Source organism: Pleurodeles waltl, chromosome 2_2 (assembly GCF_031143425.1).
Source record: "Pleurodeles waltl isolate 20211129_DDA chromosome 2_2, aPleWal1.hap1.20221129, whole genome shotgun sequence".
NCBI lineage: Eukaryota > Metazoa > Chordata > Amphibia > Caudata > Salamandridae > Pleurodeles > Pleurodeles waltl.
Window position 1 is genome coordinate 716,658,176 of NC_090439.1, and position 12,935 is coordinate 716,671,110.

Below are 12,935 nucleotides of genomic sequence, written 5' to 3' on the forward strand. Positions count from 1 at the left end.
AGATTGTCTACCTCCTAAAACTGCAGATGACATGACGGCCTGGGGCACCTGGGAGTCCAGCGGCAGTCTTCCCTCTCGTGCCAGACCTCCATCAAGCAGGAGTCTCCTCGAGGCCCTTTCGCAGGCTTCCACAGGACTGTGCCGGGCTATCTCAGGCCCAGCAAAGACATCTCAGAGGAACAGCCTACAGGACCACATCTGAGTCTCACATGGAGCCACAAGGGTGGTTGATGCAGGGTCCACTTGCTCAAACCATCTGGATTCAGGTGCTCTGGCCATAGTGCAAAGTCTTCAGGTGACCAGTCTCTCGATATGAGACCTCCATGCTTCCGGATGCCTGACGTGGAGCTGTCTCATATGCATTCTCGCTCAGCGAGATTCCGCTCTCACAGGAATTCGTTGGAGGCCCTAGTCCCTGGATTGCAGCGGGACTGCGTGGGCTATGCGGGCCAACGTAGGCCACGCCAAAGAAGTCTCTCTGAACTCCCAACAGGGCCACGTCCAAGTCTTGTGCAACCCCAAGGGTGGATGGTCCAAATTATCTGGTCTGCTCTCACCGGCAGGTGTCTGGTTCACGGGGCTCATGGCAGGTGTTCAGATGATACGTTTCTACGTTGCCAGACATGCCTTGTCAGCGTTGGTTCTTGTTACGGTCTCCACTCAGGTGGTGCTGTGTTCCTTCGGTGTTTGGTCGATGCACCTCATGATGATGATGATGTTTTTCGTCCTTCTGCAGACCAAACCAGGTGGCGTCATCTTCGTCGGTGGAAGGACCACTTGATGGACGTCGTGGCCACTGGCGGGTCTTGTGTGGCCTGTGCAGTTGGCGTCAGGGATGCCATTGCAGCCAAGCAGCCAAGTGACAAGTGAGAGGACGGTCGCACTGCGAAGCGTGGGGGACCACCCACATCGCTGTCTTCAGTGACGTCTGCTCACCCCAGTGACTGTCTTGTGCTGATGGATACCTTCTCATCGCACGACTCCTCAGTTGTTTCACTCTACTTCCTTCCACTTGCACACCTGTGATGGAGTTGATCTGTGGTGTGACCGGTCTGTCACACTCCTCTCCTTATTTCTTGTTGGCATCATGCCACTCTCTCTTCTCCCTGGTGTGGCGTCGTGCCACAGGTCACATGTTGCGGCACATGGACCTTGCTCTGCACTTCTGCTGGTACATCTTCCTCTTTGTCCTCGACGTGGCGTCATGCCACAGGTCGCATGCTGCTTCACACGGGCCTATCACTGCACCTCCTCTGGTGCATCTTCCTCTTCGTCCTCGATGTGGCGTCGTGCCACAGGTCGCATGCTGAGGGGCCGGGCGAACGTGCCTGAGGCCAGTTAGTAGTACCCTACCACTGTGTCTGCGTCACGTTACTTACCAGAATGAGGGCCTAGGGCCCCATCCCACCCTCATCGCCATTGTAGGATGGGGCTCTAGGCCCTCATGCTGGTAAGTAACGTGATGCAGACACAGTGGTAGGGTACTACTAACTGGCCTCAGGCACGTGCGCCCGGCCCCTTTTATTGGCAGGGTCACCTGACTGGTGACGCCTGTGTTGGGTGGGTGTGGGGTGCACATGTAAGACCAGCCCTCAGCAGAGTGGCTGGCAGAAACACTAGAACGAGTCCAGCTGGACTCTACATCTACTTCGGGCCATTTAAGTCGCATGTTTGTTGTCGAAGATCAACTTGTCTTAATCAAGCGAAAGAAGTACTGATGGAGGCGGATATCACATTTTCTTTTCACAAGCATTAATACCACTAAACCTTATGTCCAATTCCAAAATAAGACGGGATAGCAGAAGCACACACATAGCACTGAAACTCTTTCCTTAGATGTGAAGCATAAAAAGACGCCAGGCTTAACTCAAGAATAAGGTTAGTGGATGGCTCTTTTTAAGCAAAGACATGGTGCTCCAGTCCTTGGTTTTCGTTAAACAAAGTAACACATGCATGAAGTAATGCATCTGACAAAAATTATTAGTATAGGCCAAATGCAAGACTGGAGTATTTCACCCATGGTGACATGGAATCATACGGTGATCTATTTCAGTAAAAAATTCCATGTATATCTCTCAACTCACCATTAGAGACTCACCCGCAGGAACGGTTTAAGGATGTGAGGGGCCTAGGCAGAAGGTGAATGTACGAGGCCCCACTAATTTGCATACAATAGGTGAGAACCCAAGAAATTACATCACAGGCAGTGCCATCAATTGTAGTCATCTTAAAGCAACATTGTAAAAAATAAAAAAAATAAACGAAACACTAAAAACATAAATAATAACACTTCTACAATAAGGGCATGTATTTTCCAAACTTCTGTTAAGGGGAAATAGATTGGTCACGCTGGGTGGAAAAGTTTCGCCTCAATCTTGCCAAAATATATATCATTAACCAAATGTTAACAAATTAGTTCCAGATTAGTGTATTATTATATGCATTATGTATGGTGGTATTTACATAGTGAAAACCTAGGAAAAGACAACTTGGAGATAATCAAAGACACACTCAAAACATAAGAACATGGGTAGCTGGTTGGTGGACTGTTATTGCATTATGACGTAGTGTTCTTTAAAGAGAAGAGCATTCAGCTGTTTTGTAAATTGGAGCTGGGTTGGGACTCCCCAGATAGCCTTTTTGCTGTTTTTTTATTTTTCTGCACTTCATTTTCTGTCAGAAAATTGTCCTTGCAGAGGGTGTATTGAGTCATAGCTGCCAAGGTTTCAGGTTGCTATGTGTGACATTTTCATAATTTCAGGGTAATTATGAGTGAGATTTCAACAACTATGAGTGACACTTTGTCGCAAACAATGAAGACGAGGGAAACATAAATATCAGAAATTACACCCATTTGAGCAACAAGAAACTCTAAGAAGATCTTAAAACTGCTGCAAAGCACCAGAAATGGAAGCACATAGTGCACTTGTAAACTGATCATACTGTTAAACATTGGCCCCCCAGCTCCTCCCTGGCAATGAATCAAATAATAATGATGCACCAGCAGAGGAGCATCACTGAACTCCAGGCCACTCTGTCCCACGTGGGACCAGGTCACTCGAGCTGAGTAACAGGATGTGAAAGGCCCCAACATGGATCTCAGCTTCCTCAGCCTACCTATATCATAAACTATAGTCAGCTAACTTGTGGCCCACCACAGGTGCAGTCAGTGCACAGCATGTTTGGGCAAGTCTCAGGAAAGGCTGTAAGGCACACATAGCAGTCACAGCCAGGCAGGATGTATTAATCAAAAAGTCACAGCTACACTTAAAAAATACTCAATATGTTTGCAGCCATCTGCCACGGGTCCTGGCAGGCCGCCCGCTAAAGCAAGCTCAGTTGCACCAGTCTTATTTCAAAAAGGCTTTTTACTTAGAGCTCAGACACACACTAGCATAGCTGAGTCAGTGAACGACCTCCCCAGGGCCCAACGTGCCATGACGCCTGCTACCGTGAGTTTCACAACGAAGTTGCAAATGATCATCACGTTGTATTAGTTCATGTGAGCTCACAGCAAGTGAGTCAATCATACAATAGAAATGATACAGAGGACAAATAGATAGCATGCTGCCTTCACATGTCAGGAATTCTGAGTTGCATTTACTTTTAGTAGAGCCGGCGCTGTATCATTAGGTGGGCCCCTCTAAAGACTGACTGGTGCACTCTCACAGCACAGCAGCCTGGCCCTGCAGCAGTGCAGGTAGAGTTGAGTCCGAGTCTATCTGTCCCGCCCGTGGGATGATCATTATGCCGCAGCACACACATCCGAAAGCGGCAAGCAGTTCCCTTCAAGGTGGCAGCAGGCTCAGGACGAGCCGGCGCTGATGGGGCCCGGAGTGAGACGAGCCACAGTCTGGGTCCGGGCTGCCCATGGTACATACTGGTGCCGCCATGGTAGTGCAAGAGCGGTGTGCTCAGCTGCGCCATTATACTGCAGCTGTGCAGATTATCTTGAAATGCCGCCCGCTCTGCTGCCCGAATGAATAAACGTTGAATGCCGCCTGCTCAAACCATGGGTGGCAGGATGACCGACGCGTCTATTAAAAAGAGTCAGACAACTGTGCGACAGTCCCACACTGTCTCCATAATAACCACTGGGCATACAGTTACTGAGAGTAAATCCTCTTCCTTGCTGTAACAGAGTTAAGCTGCTGTGGTGTTGGGGTGTTGTGTTATGTTGTAACACAGTAGTTAGCACGAGAAGATGATACAGCCCCAAGCATGCTGGGGAATAGCTCACACAGCACGCTGCCACAGCTTTCCGTATGGCCCATTATAGGTGCTCCAGCTTCACCCCTGTGAGAGGAATTAAAATGTGTGATTTTTGCATTTCAGTGTGGCGATGCAGACCACCACACTGAACTGCGTTAGTATAACACCTGATGCGTGGTACTTGGCAGGGATGCGGAGTACTACTGGCAATGGAGAACATATCATCCAAGTAGGCAGGTGTGCCAGTTATGGCTTTGTAGGTGATGCAATCCTGTTTCCTGGGACCTCCCAGTGCTGGCCTATGGTTCTAAGGCCCTGGGGTGTCAGATCAGGCCTCTAGGGTTGCCACCTCACCAGTATTGTACCAGCACAGGCAGTATTTACATGTCTAAACATAAGAAACATGGATAAAGGAACAAATGCTTGTACTTAAAAAGAATAGAACATAGCTACCACCTATAATTAAAATCAACAAATCCAAGAAAAGTTACTTCTCTTATCAGATTTGACCCTATTGAAAGAATTATACCATATTGTATTGGAAAAACAATCTCCTTCACCCTCCTCAGCTCTCAGCTACATCTCAACATTCCAAAGAACTATAAAATAATCTTGCACAATTCTTCTTCAATAAGTGTACACTATTATAGGACAACATCCAAACGGAACATAGTCCTACACAGGAGAACCTTTCTGTGACAACTTAAAAAATCCAGGCTGTGATTATTTTAAACTCTTTCACACCAATTGATGGGGCTGGTCTTAATTCCACTGTTACAAGCTGTCATCCTAACAGTTTATGCCCAGATACTTTGATGCAACTTCCCTTTTTCTCAAAACTCAACTCCTGGGCATATTTAGTTGTTCTTTAAGACAAGGTATTTTCCACATCACATGGAAAAATGACACTCAGAAAACAATTTTTAAAAACACCCTTCACCCCAGGGCCGGCTTTAGCTTTGGTGGCATTTGGTGCCGTAGTCTTCTTTGCCCCCCCCCCCACCTCTCCATTACCTCCTCCTCCACAAATTGCCTCACTAACACTCTCCAACAGTGCCCCTCACCTCTCCATAGCCCCTTTCTGACATACATTTCATTTTTTTCACTGCACTACTGCCACTACATAAAATTCTGATCTCTAACCAGCAGTAACATTAATCACCACAATTATCTCAACATTTTCTCTGTTGCCCCAAAACTGCTGGATGCACAAGAAGTTCACAAGCTTTTAAACCCCACCCATAAGTTATTTTTAAACACAGTGTCCTGCATCAAAGTCAGTGTCAAGAGTTGCTGCACCGGTTGCACAGCACTAAAGCTGGCCCTGTTTGACCCATAAGCTCTCAACCACTTTCGGCCAATTCGACTTGTACCATTACATGGCAAAGTTTTGAAAAAACAGTTTTTAAACTTTGACACCTTCTAAGCCATATTCTAGACAGGACACAGTACAGACCTGGTGATTCTGTTGGTTTTGGCTGATCTTTGTCAAAGGGTGGACAACAGGGGTGTTGGGACACTGACACTTTTAGACCTGTCAGCACCCTTCAACACCATATGTCATTCAATTCTGAACAAATCCTAGGAGAAGTGAAGCTGGGTTTGGGCTGCTGAGTCACACGGGTTACAGCCTCTCTATCTGACCATTAGCAGATCACTAAGTTATCATCTTTTCATATCACACCTAAGCAATTGAACTACAAGGTCAATCATGTCTATATCGCTTTTAATTCACTCTTCTACAACCATTAGGGGTCAGCATATATATATATAGACGGGCACTCAAATCATATTTATCCTGTCTAATCTGAGTACAAATCTGAACCTTGCCCAAGATGGAAAGAGTAATTGCCTTACTACAACACGGTAGTGGAGGTTTTCTAAGTTCCTGAAGATAAATCCTTCCAAAAAGCATCTCCTTCCTGGCTCACAACCTCCTGCCTGAATCTATGCATACTCCTCCATTCCCACCAAAGGGCATATGCAATCTGCACATCCACCTCAACACCAATCTATCACTCGAAATATAAGTGCAGAAGTCAACTCAAGATCTTGAAGTACCCTTTTGTCTTGCATCCTCAACAACTGAAACATAACAGTATTCAACATCTTGATTCAATCTTGGTTGGATTACACTATGGCCACTTATTTAGTCACCCCGTAGAAATATTTCTATCTTCTTTCACAACTACAAAATGCTAATCTCAGTATGAGTGGACACAATTTTTCAATGAGGTGGCACCAAGGGGACCTACTGGACTGGGTGGGTACCATCAGGTGCAGCAAGGCACCTTGGCTTAAGGCCAGGGTGCAACCAAATCGTCAAGCAAAGTACAGTAGGTTGTAGGACTGTCACTGCAATACTTTAGGTCAACCAACATCAGCAAATAAAACACACCAGGGGTCTAACATGAAAGTGATCACTCAAGATGCTTTCTTTCTCCAGGAGGGTGATTAAGGTTTCCACAAAGTAAAGAGGGGTCCAGCAACGTTCAAGCCTTTTTCCGTGGTAATAATCAGTATCAGGCTCAGTGCTCACTACAGGAGAGTATGGCGGAGATCTAATGAGCAGGTCGGCGTGACAGAGCAGAATTGTTAGCAGGTCCAGTCATTTTGTGTCTCTAATATATCTTGGACACAATGTAGTTGTAGAAAGGTTCCGAGTTGGTCCAGGTCAAATGAGCTGCAGTCCCCTGTGGCTCCTGAGTCTGTTGCCTGAGTCTTTCCCTCCTATAGTTGTCTTGAAAACAGGTTTCCAGACTATGATTTGTTATCAAGCACAGGGGACTCCCAGTTCCACTCGACCCAGTACAGTTCATCTTCCAACAAGCTGAACACTGCAGCTTGCCTTTTCTTTTGAGTTTCGACTTCTTTTTGGCTTCTTCACAGTGTGAAAAGTAGAGGAAGGCAGCAGTTACTTGAAATCTTGGTCTTATAAATCTTCCTCCTCTCAGCTGCTACTGAAGAGTTTGCGTTCATACTTAAGGTGAAGAGTAAGTGATGGCTCCTTGAGGGCAAGTACTTTTTCCAAACTGAAGGTACTTATTGTAAGGCAGGGCCAAATTAGATAGTGTGCTACCTTCAACTTCTACCACTTCAAACAGAGCAAGGGCAATTTTGGAGGCATTTCCCCACCTGTTCTACATTGGCAACAACAGATCACCAGGATGAAAGTGTTACATCACAGAGCAAACCCAAGTTCTGTGGAGCTGTTACTGGGTACATCAGAGGCTTGTCCTGCACAGGCAGTCAGACGGGTTTCAGCATTTTATTGGTAAAACATCACATAGAGAACTACCATCTTATGTCACATGCAGTGCGATCTCATAGAGGGCAATACACGCAAAGAAAACGGTATCCATACATATCAAGTGTAAATACAATAGACCAACTTGCCAGCAGGTCCAAGCAACGAACCCAGTTATTAGGGACTGAACACATTTTACCTAGAGGATTGATGGACGCCTCTAAGTGTACACTTAACAAGGCCTGATCCCCTATGCATATTCAATCAGCTAATGACAGGAAACAATCTCTTCATAGCCAAACGGAAACAGTGCAGAAGCCACCTTCCACTACCGGTTGAGGTACAATCCCAGTGTAGAAGAGTCTTGTGCTGCACGGAAGAGCAATGGAAACATTCCAGTGGGTTTGAAGATAAGTTGGTGGGAGGTAAATATAGGTCAACCCAAAACAGACTGGAAGGCAGAGTTGCCAACACAGTGGAAGTAATTTTCTTGTCCATGAATCTGATGAAGATCCATTTGACAGGGTAGGACCCCACTAAGTTCTCAAGAAGGTGGAGAGGGTGCAAGCGCGCCTGGTCCTTAGTAAGTAAACTTACAAGGGGACGCGTATAGGTCGATGAACCTTTTGGATCGCATGGAGTATCCTAGCTATGTAGTAATCGCTGAACATCAATTATCAATGTAATCAATCAACAACCACTAAGAGAATCATTAAGCAATAAATCAACATTTCATGAATAACCACAACTCAATTATATGTTTTATGAATTTAATTTCCCTATTAGTTACAATACTAAGTCATCAGGTTAGATCAAACTTTATTCAATCAACTCAGAATTAATTCATTAATAACCACCAATAACATAATCTAATCTAATCAGAACTTGAGAAAACATATGCTTGAATGCTTCAGCATAAGCCAACAAAGATGAATATAACAGCATTAATAGCAGAGTTCAGCAATCAGTCTGTCAATCATTTGTCACTGTCAACGTCACCCAAAGGACCCTTACCTAACCCAGATTAGCATTTAGCACGTGGGACTTCATGCAAAACAATTTAGAAAACGTGAATTTGGAAAACATCTAGCTAAGAGAAAAACTATGAAACAGCGCAGTTGGCACCTAGAAAGAAAAGCATAAAAGTTAATCAGTCACATTGTCATAGCTACCTATCCACGAAATGGATCAGTAACAAAGTCAGTCTTCGTCTTCAGGTCATCAATCGATCGGCAACACATCTCAAGAGCATGAGCCCAATGACAGAATCTCGAACCGCGTCTCTTGACGTCATCAATTTTCCCCTTCCATCTAAAGTTTTAGCCCATGACTTTTTATTAGAGTTTTTCAGTCCATCCCCCTAATTCCTAATTTGTCAGTCAATCAGCAGATATGACTCTAACCTATAATATTAATTTTACAAATCTATGAGTTCTAATATTTCTCCATCCCCAATTAATTGATTGGTTCGCTGTACAATGCCCTCATCATCCGCCTTATCAGGTATCGAAAATGTTGCATCTTCTTGTCCAGTCAGTGCTTCTATTGTTCAAGTCCTGGGAAAGTACATCGAGTCTGTCTTACATCAAACTTGTTACATTTCCTAGTCCCTCATCTCCTGTTCGTCGGTACATTGCAGAAAATTCTAGCTAAGCAGATTTTATTAAACAGCAAACAGTTCACAGTCAGTTCACTGCACCAGCTTCTCTGCAGTGCGCAAGAAATTCAGCTTCTGTATGAGGACTGGAAAACTAGGCCACAACTTTGGCTAAGTTAATTCTACAATATAATGCAAAACATAGGTTATACATCTCAATGTGACATATTACTACATTATTCTTATACATTTTCATTATTTCACACATTTTTAGTTCTTTTAGTACAAGTTCGTATAAGTGGCTGACATACCCTGTGGGCACATTTTCAAAACATACACATCAATTTTTCTCTACGATTAATTTCTCTATGAACTTTTGTAAATCATAACATATAAGCATTTATTAATAATTTCTAATTAGCATATCTGCGTCAACAGTCCCTCCTCTGATGACTACATATGTCATCACACCTTTCTTTCCCCATCATTTCACAATTCTGTTTTAGCTGTGTTTTATCTCCTTCTCAAATCTTCCCTATAAATTCTTTCCCTGTTTCGTTCTTCCCTCCTCTGATTATTTTTAGATCTTTTCAATTTTATCTTTTGACATAATTTACATGAACCTCATAATCCTAATATGCAAGCAATCACAATTAATATCCCTTGTGTGATTTTTTATAATACCCCATTCCAAATTTGACTAAGCCAATTTCCCACTGAAGCAAATCCCTTTCCAACCTTTTCCCAAACACCTGGTTCTTTCAATTCTTTTAAATCCTTACTACTGTTAGTCAGATTAGTGAGTGAGCCTCTTATCTCCCTATCATTATCTGGAATGAATGAGCAACAATGCCTAGCATTAATCATCTTACAGACTCCGCCGTCTTTCGCTAAAAGAATGTCTAAAGCAAGCCTATTTTGAAGCGTCATAGCTCTATCCGCAGCTAATTCAGTATCTATCAGGAGTATTGCCCCTGTGAAATTTGTCAGCATGTTATCCACAATAGTAGACAACTTTCATATCTTGATCGAATTCAGAATGACTCCCACTGAAGGAATCACTGCACCAAAGATATCTCCCACAATTGCAGAAGAGATTTCCCTCCTCTGTCGCTTATGATGTAAGTCAGTCTATTTCGGAAACTTCTTTAAGTCATCTATCTGGTAAATGTTAGGGAAAACTATCCCCAAATAACATGTTCCATACCATCCTCTTGGAAGACGGTAATAAGCATAAAGTCCACAAATATAATGGATCCCAGGAATAGCAGGGTCCTGACCATTCAGCATAAAAGCCCACTTACTCTGATACAAAAACACATGCCTACATTCACTCGTTCCCACAAATAAAGCGTCAGTGCGAGATTTTGGCCTATATATACAAAGCTTCCCTACATGTAATGGATCTAATGCTAATTTACCTTGTGTTTTAATTGCAGTGTAAGCATAATCATTTTTGTAACTCATTTTCTCTAAACCTTTTTCTAATTTCTCTTTTAATGCTTTTCTCCTATCATCAGTATGCCCTATGAAGCTCTTTTCTAAAGGTGTAAGCAAGCATGTAAGGTTATTACGGTGCGCATATGCGGTCCCAAATGTTAGTGTTGGCTCGAAGAATCCTCTAACTAGTACTATATCATGCTCTTAAGCTACTCTACTCAGATATCTAATAATAGGAACAAATGAAAACACCATGTCATAGTTAGCATAAAAATACTGTATATACTCTTGGTTATAAAATCTCGTTAGTAGCAAGCAACAGCTTATTCCATATGTTAGTGGAAGACTGTAGTACGTAACCCCTTCTTCTACTGATGAAGGAATTTGCGTACACACAAGGCAATTCCTCGCATCCATTGTCTCAACATACTCACTCAACAAGCGATAGAAAACCTTAGAAGAAAGCGCTCCTTGTGCATTAGTATAGTCAGGCAAATATTTCTCATCTAGCTTAAACCTCTCTAAAGCTGTTAGTGTAGTAGTTTCAGGAGCAGAAGTAAGAGTAGGTCTTTTGATATCATGAACAGACATTCCCACAATCATTATTATAAACAAGATTCCACACATAACTGCCAATCCAACACTCATGTATCTACAGTGCCTAGCAATTCTAGCTTGATTATTTAGCTCAGCCATGATCTGTAAAGAATCAGAGAGCAGAAGTAACTCTTATATAAGATGCAGTAAGAATAAAAAATAAAGAAAAATTCTTCTCTCAAAGTTCAGTTTCACATCCAGGAACCCTTTTCCATTGTCATAGATTAGCAGCTTGTCACATCCGGTTTAATGTCAAATCAGGTTATCAATGTCTCTTCCAGCATTATTTTCAACAGTCTCTTTTAAGATTTTTCAGATTAACTCAACAATTCAGCTTCTTTGATCACCTTCAGGTTACATCAAAGTACTGATTCGAACTTCTCTATCAAAACAAAAAGACAAACTCGTGTTGCCATTCATTGGTAGTTGCATACACCCATTCAGGACCTGCGTAACGTCGACTTGCTATTCTCTTTCTTTTCAACCTTCGATCACCACTTAATTCTCCTTCACTCAATTCTTCTTTTCTCGTAGTATCCACTTCTTCCTCAATTGTTTCATTTATGACCAGTTCCTTTTTCTTCCCTATCTGCGATTCAGGCCACTTATCTCCTTTTCTTGTTCATTCTGTTAATATTCTTCTCAAGATTGGACTCTTCTCCTTCTCTATCTATGGTGTTATCTCTTGATGGACCTGCAATGGGCTCAGGAGGAGTCGGATCACTTTGACTTTGATCCGTCTCAACTCTTTCACCCTCTTGGTCTGGCGCTTGCTCTCTCTGCTTTTCAGCACAGTCTGCTTCTGGGAGAACCTCTGCTGTGCTAGGCTCTCGTGCTGTATCCGTTGAGATTGGTTCTTGCGCACCCTCCTGTAATTCTTCACTCTCATCTCTTACAGGGGTAATAGAACCATCTTCCACAAGCTCTGGTTCAACTTCAGGCTCTATTCGCTCCTTTTCTGGCTCAGGTGCAGCGACCTGTTTCACCGTTGTTGGTGCTTTCAACAACGCTTCTTCATGATCTGGTGGACATACCACTCTCTTTGTATGGCTCGAGCTGACGTAGTTGTTAACACCACCTGATAAGGACCCCTCCAGCACGGTTCCAAACAGGTCTTGCGAACATGCTTTCTGACAATGACCCAGTCACCAGCTCTCAGGTTTTGCCCTGGATCGTGGATGGGTGGCAGGGTGGTGGCCTGCATCTGCTGAGAGAAAGAGCGAACCGCATCATCCAGACACTTGCCGTAGTCCAACACCATATCATCTGTAATGTTTACAAGTGCATTGGCTGGAACTGCTGGTAATCTCATTGCTCTTCCCATGAGGATCTCATGGGGCAACAGCCCCGTCTTCCTGTCAGGTGTGTTTCTCATCTGGCCACTTCAGATTCGTAGCTGCACACATCTTTGCAATTCTTGATTTCAGGTTACTATTCATCTGTTCCACCAGTCCTGATGCTTCAGGGTGGTAACTACAATGCAACTTGTGCTCAATGTTAAGTGCTGCACATAAGAGTTTAATCACCTCGTTATTGAAGTGAGTTCCCCTATCTAAGGAGATCGGAAACCCGAAACATGGTATCAACTCCCTAAGTAGCAGCTTTGCCACTGTGAGACTGTCATTTCTTCTTGTAGGGTATGCTTCAATCCAGTGACTAAAAACACACACAATCACAAACACATATTTCAAACCTCCACACACAGGCATCTCAATGAAATCTAATTGCATTCTGCTTAATGGACCTCCTGCTCTTCCAATGTGGCTCAAATTCACCACTGTCCCTTTTCCCACATTTAGCTGCTGACAAATTATACAGCGATGACATACTGCCTCTGCTGCC

The 12,935-nt window shown here is 43.6% G+C and overlaps 1 protein-coding gene across 4 annotated transcripts in view; it reads right to left on the bottom strand.

Moving 5' to 3' along the window:
- The window catches only part of PPP1R42 (protein phosphatase 1 regulatory subunit 42), a 433,409-nt gene that overhangs the window by 284,096 nt on the left and 136,378 nt on the right, over positions 1–12,935 (bottom strand). The window lies entirely within an intron of this gene.